Raw genomic sequence first — 18,218 nt, forward strand, 5'->3', positions numbered from 1 at the left:
TTTAGGCTGGTTCTGTTCTAAAAGCACATGATTATTTTGTTGCAATCGTCTTTCGATGGTTACGCTAGATTCACCGAAGCAAGAGGAAGATCGACTTCGAGCTCGGCCTTTACACCAAGTTTCCACTTTCGATCTATTTACAAAGTGATATGAACAAAGTTTAATATAGACGTCAAAATCTATATAATGTGAACTGTTTGGGTGTGTAATTATATCTATTAACTTGACAATTATGAATTTTAAAGTTCGGTACGAAATTAAGGTTCAAGTTTTACAACATCAAGCTCCCAACCCAAACTAACCTAACACCAAGACAAAATCACAATTCAAGCATCAATAGGAACAAAAGCAGGGTTAGCTAGACAAACTAACTTGACACTTCTGAAAGACTGCAAGTGAAAACTGCAACAGCATCCTGTAAATGGGTTGATCGAAGGTCTTCCGGGATGGGGGGGCGCTGAAGACAGTATCATAGCAGTTTAACTGGTCATCACGCGTTTGACTTCCACTAGTATCGGAAAGCAGCAAATTGCATATCTCATCCGCCATCTTTGAATAAGCCACCCTGCACCAGAGTTTCACATAAACAGGTATCCAATCACACTACAGATCAAGACCCCAGAGTGTAAAATATATCGATCTAGTACATAAAAAAAAAAAAGAATACTGACCCTTCCGTGATGATACCTGGAACATGACATTAATAGGAAGTAAAGGGGGGGGGGGGGCTATTAACCGATTTAAGGTTAGTAACAAAATCAAGGAAATTTCGGATTTTGAAAGGAAAAAAGAGCAGGTAATTGAGATTTCTACATTCAAAATGAATAACACCAAGGTGGCAGAAACCAAGTTAGTCATTTGATATAAGGAGGCACATAGAACACCTATCAATGGCAAATGATCCAACTAAGCAGTTGATTCAACAGGGAATTGGGGTTTTAACTAAGCTAGTCATTTGATATATTCACACTCATAAGAAGAGATATCAACATAAATACCTCGCATCAACATGTAAATTGCCACCCCAAACTGCTGCAGACTCATTCAAACGGCCAAGAAAGTCCTTACAAGCTGCATTTTTGCTGTCAAGGGAATCCTGAAAAATTCACAAACATTCACTTGTAAAGGAAATACAAAAATCAAGTGTGCTGATATTCCACAAATTTGGTTCAACAGCTTAAGGGGGGCAATTACTTAATCTATTACGAAGCGAGCAGGAAGATGCAGGGGGAAAAAAGAAAAAGAGAAACATTCCAAGAAAAATGGCAACATTATATCCCAGCCGGTTCCAAATGTTGAAAAGTAAATCATGATTTAATTACACAGTCAATGATTAGCAATATTTTCTCGCCTGACAAGCTTTAAACTTTTCCACCATTTATGTTAATAGAATTAATATTTTGCATGCAACTTAGTTTAACAGCAATGCAGCTTTCAAGCAAATTCTTCCAAAAGCATTTAAGGATAGCATTCAGCATGACCACATGACCAGGAAGCGGTGTTCACAATAACAGCAATGATATGGTTCACTAATAAATGAAGCATCCAACAAGCTATACAGTTTATATTCAGATCCAGATTTTATGGCCATAATAAATTGCACGATTTTCTTACCAATTCAGCCATAGTATTGTTATCCTCCTGTAATGAGCTTCTTAGCACATAGAATGAAATATAAATTCCAGCTCCCAAATCCCAATTTTCGATTTCTGACTTGTGGTTCTCCATTGATGTTGCAATCCTCCATGTCTCTGAGTCATTGGCTGCATTGAAGAAAAAACATAAGACGTTGATTAACTATATCAACTGTATTTGACTCATCAATTCTTCGGTGACCCAAAATTGTGCATTACATTCTTCAATCCAACATTGGTACTTCCCCCAACTCCCCATACCACCAAATGAAGGAAAAGGAAGAAAAAAGTCGAGTGGTTTTTGAAACAAATTTAAACGACTAAAATTGACCCTAAGTGTTAGTCATAATTAGCATGCATAATCTACATGATTCTCAGTCTCAAAATAGTAAAGAGTATAGCGAGTCACCCACCTCCCACGTGATAAGACATATCAATGCATGGACAAGGGATTTTGTGCTCTAATATATTAATATGAAAATTCATAGAATGAATTACTATACTCCCTTGATTGCATAACTTAATCAGAATGATAAAGTTTTTCAAGAATAACCTATTTTCCCCTTAAAACATCATTTTACTGGTAGTATCAGAACTTTCTTTTAGTAAATGTTTTACAACACTGAATGGAAACTCTTAGAGGTGGGAAGAAGTAACTGTATATATAGATAGAAATAAAGATTCCTAGGTAATTCTGTCCTGCTATGAAATATTGTGTTTCACCATATCCATAATATACATAAAATTCCATTGAGGTCTAAACCAAATAAATTCAGGAGGTCGCATCATCGTTAAATTTTCGATGTGGTATAATTTATATCATGCTTTTTTTTTATGTTTTTTACTGGGGAAAAGTAAAGTGAAGACCATGATTTTGATTTCAAGTTACATCCACAAGGCAATAGAAAAGGAAAATGATAACAGGATAAACACTCACAAGGCATATATGAATTACTTAATTTGCAAGATCATACCAGACAAGAACAACGCATGAGCAACTGAAGTCATGAAAATAGAATGAGCCTTTTGCCAATTTTCACATTCCAGAAAGTGCTCAAGAGCCCTTGGCAGATCTCCATGGTAATTGAAATAAACTGCCTGCATCATAAGAGGAAAATTTTCTCAATTGGAAAACAACACTTGAGTTCCAAAGAATCATTCAGAGCTCTCTCCCTCTCTGTCATATCATACATCCACATCTAGACACAAATACATAGATGAGAATGCAGCAGGAAAAATCCAAAGTGCTAGTTATTTAAAAGGAGTTAATCAAAGAAAAATATGATATTTAAAGAAAACACCCAACATTTCAGAGCTCTAAATAACCATCTCCCCTCTCTCTCTCTCCATTCATGCATCTACACATGGACACATACAGAATCAAGCATACAGCAGGACAATCGAGATGACTAGCAATTCTAAAAGGAGTTCATCTTCAAAAAAGAAAAAGAAAGTAAGAAGAAAGAAAAGAAAGGATGAGATTCAAAGATCCTTTCCAACCGGAATGCTGACAATATGCCACTATGCAAAGAACCTAAATTAATGATAGATCTAACCCAAATAGAGCACCTAATCTACCAGAAAAGCTCCAAATTTTAGCATAGAATACCACTCAGGATAGACCAACAAGAAGAGAAATACAAAGGCTTCAGATGCACAAAGAACAAATCATCAAGAAAACCAATAACATACCATAGCTTCATGCAACCATTGCAATGGAATACCCAAGTCCTCGATAAATTGGCGCTGTGATTCTTGTGAACTCCATGATTCACAATACTGGAACAAAATTTCCCTGATAAGAATAGCTTGAAGGTAAGGATAATCATCACGGTAGGACTTGTGAAGGGCTACATAGATAGCCCAATGACACTGCTCCTGACATGGTAACTGGGATATAAGTCCCATGTCAAGAGCTTGAAGATCATTAGAATTGAAAGCATCAACAGCTTCCAAGATAGCACGCTGATGCCATATCATATGGTAGTCAAGTGGATCATGTGTTGAAGAGAAGGTGCTAAACATCGTTTTCAGAGAGCATAATTGACTATCTTCACTGGCATGCAGAAGCAAAAGACAGTATTTTTTTTTTATAGGAATAACAGGCCTCATTACAAACCTCCTCCTTGATTAACGGAGTCTGATAATCAGCTCCTTAATCTGCAGAGGGAGGAAGAGTGCCTTAAAACTTTTATTACTCATACGAACTTACATAATGTTTAACAAAAACTCCAATCTGAAAAACACAACATACTTAACCACTCAAGTAACAACCAAAAACCGAAAAACTCAAACAATAAAACCCACTGATAATGCCTAAAAATCAACCAATTCCCATCTTTGCTAAACTATCAGCCTCCCCATTACACGCCCTTGGAATCCATCTAACTGAGTGCACCCTATCCGAGAAGAGTGATGAAATCTCCTTAACTAAAGGTAAGATAAAGACAGTATGAAAGATCAAATATTTTCACTCTGCTCAAATTTGCTTTCTCTTCAACTGATCCTTCATCAATATAAATTGGAACGGGGAATGGAGCTTTTTCATCATCAAGAAGGTGCTGATAAGTTCGAAAAACAACAGGCAATGCAGTGTCTGAAGGTAGGTGATACCACATTAACAATCCTAAGAATCTCTTCCAGTCAATGTTAATACCACACAAAGCACCATGAATATTACCAGCAAGCAACTCATAAAGCCGAATCCTTTCCTTCTCAATGAAATTGAAGTCCAGACCATTACGTCTCCAAATATCAAGCAGTCCTGCAACATCAGAACGATGAACTTTTGATCCACCAGCCTGGCCCAGTAAACAAGCCAGTCTAACATCTCCTTTAGAAGCTGCCAGCTCCACAGCTGCATCAAGTTGTCTCCCAGTCAAGAGAAAGAATAAGTGTTCCAAGTAACCTGAATCATTCACTGAGCTTACTTCTTGTACATGATGACATACACTTTCTTGCAGCCAACAACTAAACTGAGCCCTCCTAATAAGAGAAAGTGCTTCCAAGTCAACTTCTGGAGGACCTTCCTTGATATCCTGCATCATATCTTCCTCAATATCAGCATCCATGGATTTCAGTTGACCAGTAGTTTCCCTTTCTGAAAAAAGAACTTTTATCAATTCCCATACCATCACCTAATGCATCAAAACCAAGCGAGCAGAAGAAGATAAACCAGGAACATCCAGCTGCCTCTCAATAATGTCTATATAGCTCCTACAAATGTCAGAAAGCTCTACGCGATTAGAAACAACCTTCAGAAGTTTCAATTGAAAGGATTCAACTTCCACTGCTTTTTCTTCATAATTTAGAGCTTTGTGAAGATTCAATGGGGAATCAAAAGAAAAGTCAACAAGTTCTTTCTTTATTTTACTATTTTCATCTCTAACTACTTTATCAATTGCCACTTTTCTACATTGATTACAGAAGATAATCTCTCTGGGCATCATTACTACCTACAGGTGCACCAGAGTGAACAAGAATGTCACCTGGGCCCCAACCTACACGAAATGACCTACCCATGAACAATGCTGCATCAACTATATTGTGAGAATGGCTTCCGGTGACAGGTGTCTCTTGTTTGATGTCCAGCTTGAAACCTTCCCTTTTAGTGATCTTTAGTGGCAAACACTTATTTTATTGTGTCATCAGAACGGTTCTAGATGAGCTTGAATCAAAAGTACCAGAGTTATACACAAGTAAAGCAACAGGGGTTTTCCGCACAACAGGTGGACTAGATTTATTGGCCATCTTCAGGTTAGAGTTATTCAAAGAGGACTTTATATATTCTTTCACAAGGCATTGTTTCTGATTAGAACCTGTCCCTCTAAAATCCTCAAGCTCCTCGTCTTTGTCAGCAGGAAACATCAACATTCTCATTTCTTTCATCTTCACAGGGTCCAGCCCGAGATGTGCAGGAAGAAAATGAGAAAGCAATGATCCATTACTATCCAATTGCATATCTTCATTAACCTCAGTATTCCCACCATCATCCATTATCCCAGGATCTTGTACAGCTCCTGTTGCACCGTCCATAATAATATCTTCCTCATCATCTTCACTCAACCCAAATCTGCTGAAATGGTTGACCAAGAATTTCCAATCACCATTTGTAGGGGCAAATGCAATGAATTGTGCCCCTTGACTCCTCTGTCTTAATTTCTTAACAATAGCATCTACTTCCTGCTTACCCAAGTGGCCAAGTCTAAATTTTTAATTTGAAGTCTCAAAGTTACCTCAGCAGTCTTGTTAAGCCCTTGACCAACCATGGGCTTGTTGCTTTCATCTTCATATACAATCACCTCATGCCTATGGAATTTCACAATTTGATCCAAGTCCAACCCTCTTACATCAGTTTTCCCAAAGAATTTTACACACCCATAACCAAATCTTCCAACCACAAAATCCGAAACTCGGCTGCAATAACCAGGATACAAGAGTTCCATTCTCACTGTATATTTCAAGCAAGGTTCCATATAATAATCAGGGGAATGTAAACTAGGTAAAGATTCTTCTATCCTTCTCAAAACATATGGCAAAAAATCAGAAATTGAAGATATCCTTCTCTTCTTGTACAGCGATGTAACCTGTAAATCACAATCTTCTGTGTTGAGATCTCTCCCACTCCTAGAAATTTCACTTGCAGTACCACGAGTTTCACACAAAGTCCCTGCAGATACAACTCAGATATTGAGTAAATTCACATAAATTAACTACCAAATCTAATTAGCTAAAAGATATTAACAGAAAAAAACAAGAAAACAAATGCAATAAATCCATTCTAAAATTACTAATCCACGTAGAACAAACACAAACATATGATTAATACCTACATAAAACTTTTAAACCAACAAAAACTGGGTATCAAACAGACAAGACCTAGAAACTAAATAGCTCATCGAAAACACAAGAACACCAAAAAAAAAAAGAAACCTTGAACTCTAAAAACCAAATGAAAGTAAAGTATTTTCATCCAAGGTGCAGGAATTCGATTTGGACTAATCCCAAATTCAAAACCCAGATACATTTTGAAAAGAAAAGAAAAGGAGAGGAAAATACCTGAAGCGGAAGCCATAACTGCAGAGTGTGGGTTTATTGAGGGGTTTTGGGTTCAGCAGCAGTAATAAATCCTTGGGAGTTCAATCACCAAAAGGGGAAGGTAGTGAAGCAAATGAAGAGAATGAGAAGTAGAAGGATATTGAAGAGAGAGAGAAGGATATTGAAGAGAGAGAGAAGGATATTGAAGAGAGAGAGAAGGATATTGAAGAGAGAGAGAAGAATGGGAAGGAAAGATTTTGGTGTTTTAAGAATTTAGAGAGTGAAGCAGTGGAGTGGAGGCTGAGGGGTTCGAGTTTCCGAATTCTGATTACATAGTCAAACCGAAGTGACAATGACCGGGTTTGGTCCATGAGTGTTTACGTTGGATCGGGTCGACCATTTTTAGGGTAAATTTCGCTTTAGTATTTAAACTATCAGTTGTAGTCCGTTTTAGTACCTAAAGTTTGATTTTTTTAAAACCATACCTAACATTTAGTTTTTGTTTCATTTTAATACATCGTTGTTAAAAACTTAATAGCATTGCATTTTATGGGTAAAGCACATCATTTTTCAATTAATTATCTTCTCACTCTTATTTTGGTGCTAAAGTTTAAAAGTTTTCGATTTAACTCAACTTTCAAATTGTTCTTATTTTAATCACTCTATTCTATTTGATTAATTTTTTTACATTACTCTGTTATTATTATTTTATTAATATATAATTAAAATAATAAAAAAATAAATTTGAAAGTTAGAGTGATTGAAATTTGAAAAATAAGATATTAAATTAAAAAATTTAAACTTTAGTGACCAAAATAAGAGTGAGAAGATAGTTGAGTGATTAATGATGCAATTTACCCATAAAAAGGTGTCACGTGCAAATCACCCGTTAAGTTTTTAACGGCGAGGTACTAAATCGAAACAAAAACTAAATGTTAGGTATAGTTTTGAAAAAAATTGAAAGTTTAGGTACTAAAACAAACCAAAACTAATAATTTAGGTACTAAATGCATAATTTATCCATTTTTATTAAACTAAGATGATTATAAAGTAATATACGTTTTAAATACTCAATCACGTTACTGTAGTAGTTGATACTCGAACAAGTGACCTCTAGGAATAACAATGATTCTTTTAACCACTTAGGTAAGTTGGTTCATGCTTAATTTTTATGTTGGTTTCTGACTATTGGTATTTTCTATTTTTTGTTAAATTTAAAATTATGAAGGATTTACGAGATATTTTAACAAAATCCATCATGAAAAACGATTAAAGCTATTGTTAAAATCTTTGCTCATAATTTTCTCAGCTATTTTCTCAAGAACTAAACGAATTTTTTTTACTTCGAACGAAAATGTCGTTAGGATACAAATGTTATACATAAACAGGCCTAGATGACATTTATGTGTGGGTCTCCTATATTTTATGACCATGTGACATATCACATGCTATACTTCTCATTGGACGGCTCGAGAGACACTATTTGTTGACATTCATACACTATGTTCATATAAAGTAGATTTAAAAAATAATAATTTAGGGTGATAATATTTACACATCATTGATAATATTTATTTAGATTTTTTTAATTTATTAATAATAAATGCACATATATTAGAGACGCAACTCCTATTATACTTAACAAGAGACCTCTAAAAATAGCTATACTTATTTTAACATTACACATTTCTTGAATACTTTTAGAGAAAAACAAAAGAAAATTGACCCCTTGATAATGGCTTAAGAAAAACGTGGGTAAAAGACAAGGTGATAGCCGAAGTACCTGGGCAGCGTCGACCAAGAGAGTCCCGCTCCTTCTCTCATTTACACTCAATATTCCCACAATTCTAATATTACATATATTACATCCCAACACTCACAATCAATCTTTCATCTTCTCCATGTACATTTTGTACTATACCAACCTAACTCATCAACTTCTTTACAGATTATTCACCAAAAAAAGGTAAAATTTGAGCTGTTCTTCATCTCATTTCCCTTGAATACTAACAAGGATTCAAGTAGCAGAACGTAGGGATAACACTTTACAACGTACTTTTTGCTTTGCATGCATGTACGCATGTATGCATGTATGCATGTATGCATGTATGTATGTATGTGGGTTGCATTTCAGGAGCGGATTCCTGTTGAAGAAGTGTTTCAAAAGTTGAAATGCAGCAGAGATGGTCTATCGAGCGAGGAAGGCCAAAAGAGGCTCCATATCTTTGGTCCAAACAAGCTTGAAGAGAAGCAGGAAAGCAAGCTTTTGAAGTTCTTGGGATATGTGGAATCCTTTGTCATGGGTGATGGAGATTGCAGCAATTATGGCCATTGCTTTGGCTAACGGAGGAGTATATATGTTCATCTCTCTTTTCTTTTTCTCTTCTGTTCTTCAATTAATAGACTTGTGGAATCCCTATAATTCCATGAATCGAATTCAGGGCAAGCCCCCGGATTGGCAAGACTTCATCGGTATCGTGGCGTTGCTGTTTATCAACTCGACGATTAGCTTCATCGAAGAGAACAATGCCGGCAATGCTGCTGCTGCAGCTCTTATGGCTGGTCTTGCCCTAAAACCAAGGTGTTTATGACTTGTTTCGAATGTTCTTTTAATGACGGTGATCGATGTCTCTAACCATTTGTGCATGTTTGAATGATTGAAGGTATTAAGGGATGGGAAGTGGAGCGAGCGAGAAGCTTCAATCTTGGTGCCTGGAGACATCATCAGCTTTAAGTTGGGAGATATTGTCCCGGCAGATGCACGTCTCCTTGAAGGCGATTCACTCAAGATCGATCAATCGGCCCTTACCGGCGAGTCTTTGCCTGTAAACAAGAATGCAGGGGACGAGGTATTCTCCGGTTCTACTGTCAAGCAAGGTGAGATCAAGGCTGTTGTCATTGCCACCAGCGTCCACACCTTCTTCGGTAAAGCCGCTCACCTCGTTGACAGCACCAACAACGTAGGGCACTTCCAGCAGGTAATTACTATACTTTTGTACTCTGTCTGATAGCATGTCTGGATATGAGTATTGAGATATGACCCTCAAAAGGACGTTTCAAATATATACAATGGAAAAAAACTTGAAAATACTCGTGTCCGACATATATTCGTTTCTCGTTCAAACACCCGAGTATGAGTAACATAGATTGTGCCTGATGTGGACCGAATGATGATTATTTCTTTAGGTGTTGACAGCAATTGGAAACTTCTATATATGTTCAATCGCGGCAGGGATGCTTATTGAGATAGTGGTGATGTATCCGATAAGTACAGAGATGGGGTTGATAATCTCTTGGTGCTTCTCATCGGGGGGATTCCGATTGCCATGCCGACAGTTTTATCCGTGACTATGGCCATTGGATCTCACCGGCTTTCACAACAAGGAGCTATCACAAAGAGAATGACAGCTATTGAAGAAATGGCTGGAATGGATGTACTCTGCAGTGATAAAACTGGGACACTATCTCTCAACAAGCTTACCGTAGACAAGTCCTTAATTGAGGTTGGTCCTAGAATTGAAGTTGAAACTAATTATGGATAAATGATGCAGTTAATCTCATCACCGGAACAGTCTTGTGAGATTTCAGGTGTTTGCGAGAAATGTCGACAAGGACATGGTTCTTCTACTCGCCGCAAGGTCTTCGAGGGTCGAGAATCAAGATGCTATTGATGCATGTATTATTGGAATGCTAGGAGACCCCAAGGAGGTTAGTGAAGATTGACAAAAGGGAATCCCTTTCATTATGCTTTCACTCTTCGGCCTTTAATGTCGGACAAGGATCTCTTTTGATTGATTTGCAGGCTAGAGCAGGTGTTACCGAGGTCCATTTCTTTCCCTTTAATCCGGTAGACAAGCGTACAGCCATGACATATATTGAGCCTGATGGTAGTTGGCATCGAGTCAGCAAAGGTGCTCCGGAGCAGGTAAAAGGATCGACTTGCATTTTACTAATGCTTTTCTTATCATATCCGGGATTTTAAATTACGGTCACGATTGTAACTTGTTACTTGACATCTCGACTAGATTATCGACCTATGCAATCTGCGAGGTGGTGCAAGGAAGAGAGCTCATGAAATCATCGCTACATTTGCTGACCGAGGGCTTCGATCTCTTGCTGTAGCTAGACAAGTAACGTTTTGTGTTTCTTTCTCCGGAACATAATTTGAATAAACGAAAGGTTATTATAAGATGAGTATTTTGATATTGTAGACTGTTAAAGAGAAAAGCAAGGATGCCCTGGGAGAACCTTGGGAATTTGTTGGTATATTGCCACTGTTTGATCCTCCTAGGCATGATAGTGCAGAAACAATTCGTCGGGCTCTGAATCTCGGTGTCAATGTCAAGATGATCACTGGTGATCAACTAACCATCGGAAAAGAAACCAGTCGTAGGCTCAGCATGGGAACAAACATGTATCCATCATGTGCTATCCTTGGTCAAAATAAGGGTGATATAATCGATACAATTGGCGCCGATGACCTTATCGAGAAGGCTGATGGCTTTGCAGGCGTTTTCCCGGGCAAGCTCAATAGCAATATTTTTTGGGTATAGTTCGATGCTCTTTGAATAACCAACAGTATTTTCCTAATTCAGAGCACAAATATGAGATTGTTAGTAGGCTACAAGCAAGGAAACATATTTGTGGCATGACCGGAGATGGTGTGAATGATGCACCGGCACTTAAGAAGGCAGACATCGGCATTGCAGTGGACGATGCGACCGATGCTGCTCGAAGTGCATCAGATATAGTACTAACAGAACCAGGACTGTGTGTCATTGTGAGTGCTGTTCTAACAAGTAGAGCCATTTTTCAAAGAATGAAAAATTATACCATCTACGCCGTCTCCATTACGATCAGAATCGTGTTGGGTTTCATGCTGCTCGCACTTATTTGGAAGTTCAATTTCTCGCCTTTCATGGTTTTGATCATTGCCATACTCAACGACGGAACCATTATGATCATTTCCAAGGACAGAGTGAAGCCATCTCCCATGCCTGACATATGGAAGCTCAAGGAGATTTTTGCCACCGGTATCGTCCTTGGTACCTATCTTGCTGTCATGACTGTCATTTTCTTCTGGGCGGCTAACGACACGAACTTCTTTTCGGTAAGAAAAAAATTTAAACACTCTTTACGTTCTTAAAACCATAACAGGAGACTTCTAAAAGTTGGTACTAAATGCAGGATAAGTTTAGAGTAAGATCCATTAGGTACAATCAAGATGAACTTACCGCTGCTGTATACCTTCAAGCCAGTACAGTGAGTCAGGCACTTATTTTTGTCACTCGTTCTCGGAGTTGGTCTTTCATTGAACGTTCCGGTCTCCTGCTCGTGGTTGCCTTCGTTTTGGCACAACTCGTAAGTTAAAATATAAAAAAATAGCTTTAGTTGGCTAGAATATAATGTATTGTTCTCGAGTTATAAAGTTTTCTGTTTTGGATTCAACATTTTAGGTAGCTACACTACTTGCTGTTTAAGCAAACTGGGGATTTGCAAGAATCAAAGGCATCAGCTGGGGTTGGGCTGGCGTTATCTGGCTCTATAGTCTAGTCTTCTACTTCCCACTCGATGTACTCAAGTTCGGAATTCGCTACTCTTTGAGCGGAAAGGCTTGGAACAATTTACTTGAAAATAAGGTATCTAATCACTTCTTTCGGTATTAACTTGTTATGTACGTAATCACGAAAAACACAATACCACCAAATGACATTGATTTTGTTCGTACATTCAATTCATAGACTGCCTTCAAAACAAAGAATGATTATGGAAAAGGTGAGAGGGAAGCACAGTGGGCTTTAGCTCAACGCACCATTCATGGCTTGACACCGCCCGACATCACAAACAAGGCGAGCAACCACAAAGAACTATCAGAGATTGCCGAACAAGCCAGGAAGTGTGCCGAAGTTGCGAGGTGATACATACATAAAATCCTTTGACATCTGAAACCAAAGATCTTATTTAAAACCTCTTGTGTCTTACCAGGTTGAGGGAACTTCATACGCTCAAAGGACATGTTGAATCCGTAGTTAAGCTCAAAGGACTGGATATTGACAGCATCCAACAGCACTACACGTTTTGAGGAGGGAAACAGGTGGAACTGGGGGGTTATTCTAATGCCATGAGACGAGGGTTCCGAAATCAGGCAGCCATCCTATTATGATATTGTTTTGTAGTAGGTTTAAGGCATGGTAATGGAGTAATGTTTTGACTAATTCAGTATCAGAGATTGTTGTATAGCTAACTCAGACAATCCTTGGCTGGAAACATGACAAGAATTTCGTTACACGGTTCGGTTTTTTCTCTTCAAAATCTTTCGTACCTGCAAGATTGTTGTACATTTTACATGCATTACAATGAATTAATGCTGGTCACTAAAGTGAGAGAAGCTTTTCTCTCACCTAAACCTTCCATCCAAAAAAGTAAAATGGATCCAGATGATAGATATTTGAAAAGTTATCCACGCCAATCCCGAATCCATCGCAGAAAATAACAGTATATGAGTCTAAATATCAGCTAAATCTATAATATCTGATTCTATATAAAAAAATAAATCAAATATCCATGATCATCCAAATCCGCATCTACAAGAGTATGATACACTATCAATTGGCTTCGTTAAGCCTCAAACATGGAGAACGAAAGCATACATAAAATAGCTAGCTGCTTATTGAAAATAAACTGTTCCTAATACCATTTCCAATGGTCAATCCCATGACTCTACTAACTCATTCTTTTCGATATAGAATAAATCAGAGATTGTCTTGTCCTGTATTTCTCTACACAAAACGAATTGCACCTCATAGTCGGTCAAGCTTCTGATGCTATAGAAATGTCGTTTCCATGTATTTCTTTGTCGAAGGCTCGAAGCCATTTGAGAGCAAGTTCTACATCAGAGGCCTTGTATGTGTTAATGTTATGTTAGTTGAATCCATACATAATAGGCTACCCTTTGCACTCAATATCAGGAGCAGATTAACTCCATCATTGTGCGACCAATCCTATCAGATGTACCTCTTCAAGTGCCAAAATTTCATAAACCGCTTTGCTATCAGTAATTTTGTATCACCAGTAGCCTCTGCAGGAGCAGGATCCATTCTTGAAATGATGGAATCGACTTGAGTCCCTTAATATGATTTCATTATCAATGATCATGGATATGTAAGTAATGGCATTATGGCAATCTCCACAGACATGCAAGTTCTTGGTTATATGGATAGGCGCCCCAGGAGTAGAGACTAAAATGCCATAAGCTAGAGCTAACTTCTCACTATGTTCAGATAGAAGATCACCTTTCTCTTATTCGTTCACATCATGAAGTGCACAGTTCGTCTCAGGAACATACCCAATTGCCTTAATGCGTTGAATTAAGTCCACAAGAAGCTCATATATTTGTTCAAATTGTGGATGAGACCTGTCACCCACATAGAAGATAGCAGTGCCTTTCTTTCCTTGAACCCAGCTGCAGCCCGGTCTCTTTTTAACCCCTGAATACTTCATCAAAGATCGGACCCTGGCCACATCTCTCCAACGCCTAGCATTAGCATAAATGTTTGAAAGCAATGTATATGACCCATCATTCTCTGAACCCAGTTCCCGAAGCTTGGCTGCAGCATATTCCCCAAGTTCCACATTTCCATGGATCCTACAACCACTAAGTAATGCAATCCATACAATTGTGGTTGGCTCCATGGGCATGTCATGAATAAGTTTAAGAGCTTGATCAAACCGACCAGCACGGCCTAAGAGATCAACCATACAAGCATAATGTTCCAATCCAGGGATAACATCATACTAGCTGTGCATGCTTTCAAAGAATCTGATTCCCTGATCAACCATTCCTGAATGGCTGCAGACATAGAGTAAAACAAGAAAGGTAATACCATCAAGAACAAAACCTGCTGTTTTCATATCATCCAACACCTTGATAGCTTCTTCTCCATAGCCATGCATGCCATAACCAGTTAGCAAGGATGTCCAAGAAACTGAATTTCTGTGTTGCATATTGTCAAACACAACTCTAGCAGCATGTATGTCACCAGATTTGGAATACATGTCTATGAGACAATTTTCCATAAACAACGTTACAGATTCGTATTGATTGCGTAATATGTAAGCATGGATCTGTTTACCAAACCTTAAGGCAGCCAAATGTGCACAAGCCATCAAGGCACAACATATGGTAAAAGTATTTGGCTTCATAGACTTACCATCTTGGAGCATTTCAGAGAAAAGCTTCAGTGCACCATTCGCTTCTCCACGCTGCGCATATCCACCGATCATGGCAGTCCAAGTCACGACATTCCTATTACTTGGTGCAACCAAATCAAACATGATACGAGCTACATTTGTACTTTTGCACTTAGCATACATGTCAATTAGACCATTAATCACCATGAGATCTTCTCCTGGATCATTCCAATCATAGTTCAAAACACTTTTGATGGCATAACCGTGAATTTCCTTCCCCTGAATTAATGCTGCAATAGAAGCACAGCCTGAAAGAACGGACACAAGTGTGACAACGTTAGGTTTGGAACCACAAAATTGCATTTCCCTGAATACACTCAATGCTTCATAACCGTGATCCTTTTGAGCATAGCCTGCAATCACAGTACTCCAAGTCACAACATCCAACTCAAATTTCTCTTCTCTCATCTTCTCAAACAAACCCAGAGCCTCCTCAAACCTACCAGCCTGAGAATACCCAGTAACCATTGCATTCCAAGAAACAACATCCTTCACCTTCATCCTTTCAAAAACCTTATTTGCCTGCTCAATCATCCCACATTTTGCATACATATCCATCAAAGCATTAGCAACAAAAACATCCTCGAATAAACCTCTCCTCACTGCAAAACCATGCAGTTGCATACCGTGTAAAGACGTGCCCAGAGATCCACAAGCAGGTAGCACATTGACGGGGCTAACAACATCCGGGCGGATTTCCAAATCAGAGGTCATTCTTCGGAACAACTCCACCGCACTTTTCGCATCCCTGCTTTGTATATAAGCAGCCACAATAGAATTCCAGGAGACAATATCACATATCTCTCTCTCACGCATTTCCTCGAACACCTGTCGCGCATCGTCCAACTCACCACAACAAGCGTACATTGCTACCAGCGCATTACAAACAAAGACACTCGAGTCCAAACCAAGGGTAGAAATAACCCCATGAACATATAATCCACTTCTGAAGGACGGAAGCACGCCACAGGCCTTGAGAACAAAAGGGAAGGTGTAATGGTTAGGAGCAAACCGGAGCCTCAGCATCCTACGGAAGAGAGAAAGAACGTCACAGTAGAACCCGAGGTGAAGGGAGCGTCGGATAAGAGTGTTCCAGCAGAAGACAACAGAGGCAGAAGAGGGCAAGCGTTCGAGAATGGAGATGTAATAAGAAAGGGCGTCGTGAGTGATGTAAGCGCAAACGAGGCGGGTAGTGAAATCTCGGTAGAGGCCTTGTACGAGGAGCTGTTGATGGATGAGTTTGGCTTGGGCAAGAGATCTGCATTTTTGGAGGAGTGTAGTGGCAATGGTGGTGACTGAGATTTGATCACGAGCATCGGAGGAAGAGAAGAGGCCGGGCCTTGGTGTGTTGGCACGGGAAAAGGAGCGGAGCATGCTCAGCTCCACCCGATGTGATGAAATTGGGAGTGGCGGGTTGATGATAGATGCAGAAAAAAAAAATAGAAGACGAAGCTGTTAGGAAATAGAACGAGAACAAGTAATTTTTCTATAGTCATATTAGTGAGAATACGAAATAAAAGTGGAAAATAATACTCGAAAAATTGATAACGGAGTTCAGCCAATGTGCTTACGTCTCCGGACTGCTGCAGATCTTTTACTGAAGAGAAAAATTACAAGTGTTTACAAAACACACTTGAGAGAGAACTAGAAGATTTTGGGATGATTTTGAAGCTAAATGAGCTAGGGTATTTATAGTTGAAACTTAGGGACTAATCTTTGAAAATACCCTAAAGTACAATGACTAAATGTGTGATTTACCCTTGCCCAAATTCAACAAAACACAACAGTCTCTATTTTTGAATTCAATCGGCTACCATCTAGAATGACAGCCATCTAGAATTTCAACAATCTCCCACTTGAAGACTGATTTTAATCTGTCTTCACACCTTGATCGATGCAGCAGTATTTCTGGTCTTTTATTCTAGCATGCCAACTGAAGCTGAACACAACTTCAATTTGTCCGTTGTCACCGTCTTTGTCAACATGTCTGCCGGATTTTGAGCTCCACTGATCTTTTCAAGTTTCAAAATCCCATCTTCCAGAAGAGACCGGATAAAATGATATCGCAATTGTATATGCTTTGTCCTGGAATGAAAAGACGGATTCTTCGCTAGATGGATAGCACTTTGACTGTCGCAATACAAGACATTGTTTTCTTGTTTCTTGCCTAACTCTTCCAAGAAACTTTGGAGCCAAACCATCTCCTTGCTGGCTTCCGTAACAGCGACATATTCTGCTTCGGTTGTGGAGAGAGCAACTATCTTCTGTAGTTGAGAAACCCAACTCACTGCAGTTCCTCCTAGAGTATAAACATACCCTGTAGTGCTTCTTCTGATGTCGACATTTCCGGCTAAGTCAGCATCTACATAGCCTGTCAGTATCGTATCTCCACCTTTGAAACAAAGTGCTTTGTTTGTAGTACCCCGCAGATATCTGATGATCCATTTGACTGCTTCCCAGTGTACCTTGCCCGGATTATTCATGTACCTGCTAACAGCTCCCACTGCTTGAGCAATATCTGGTATGGTACAAACCATGGCATACATCAGACTTCCAATTGCTGAGGCATACGACACCTTCACCATGTGTGCACGTTCTTCCTCCGTCTTTGGTGACTGTCCTTTGGAGAGTTTAAAATGAACACCTAAAGGTGTACTTACTGGTTTAGAATCTTGCATGTTGAATCTGGAGAGTACTTTGTTGATGTACTCAGCCTGTGATAACATCAAAGTCCCCGACTTTGTGTCTCTCTTGATCCTCATCCCAAGAATCTGCTTTGCAGCGCCCAGATCTTTCATTGCAAATTGCTTCGACAATTTTTGCTTCAAGTTTATGATCTCTTGCATGTTTGAGCCTGCAACGTGCATATCATCAACGTACAACAATAAAATAATGAAGCTATTGTCGAACCTCTTGATGTAGCAACAATGATCTGCTTGACATCTGGTAAAACCACTGCTACCCATGAAGTTATCGAACTTCTTGTACCACTGTCTAGGAGCTTGTTTTAAACCATACAAGCTCTTCTTCAACCTGCATACTAGGTTTTTCTTGCCTGCCTCTATGAAGCCTTCTGGCTGCCTCATATAGATTTCTTCCTCCAAATCACCATGAAGGAAAGCTGTCTTTACATCTAACTGCTCAAGATGTAAATTCTCTGCAACTACAATTTTCAACACCAGTCTGATTATAGACAGTTTTACGACTGGAGAGAAAACTTCATTGTAGTCAATACCTTCTTTTTGCTGAAAACCTTTGACTACCAATCTTGCTTTGTAGCGTTTGCTCCCATCGTTG

At 38.9% G+C, this 18,218-nt stretch overlaps 3 pseudogenes; 1 reads left to right on the top strand and 2 right to left on the bottom strand.

Moving 5' to 3' along the window:
* Positions 1 to 200: 200 nt before the first annotated feature.
* On the bottom strand, positions 201 to 6,852 carry LOC120137921 (annotated as a pseudogene).
* Positions 6,853 to 8,811: 1,959 nt separating this feature from the next.
* Positions 8,812 to 12,891, top strand: LOC120137733 (annotated as a pseudogene).
* Positions 12,892 to 13,341: 450 nt separating this feature from the next.
* On the bottom strand, positions 13,342 to 16,367 carry LOC120137723 (annotated as a pseudogene).
* Positions 16,368 to 18,218: the final 1,851 nt, after the last annotated feature.

This window comes from Hibiscus syriacus, unplaced genomic scaffold, assembly GCF_006381635.1.
Source record: "Hibiscus syriacus cultivar Baekdansim isolate YM2019G1 unplaced genomic scaffold, ASM638163v2 tig00110676_pilon, whole genome shotgun sequence".
In the NCBI taxonomy this organism is placed as follows: Eukaryota; Viridiplantae; Streptophyta; class Magnoliopsida; order Malvales; family Malvaceae; genus Hibiscus; species Hibiscus syriacus.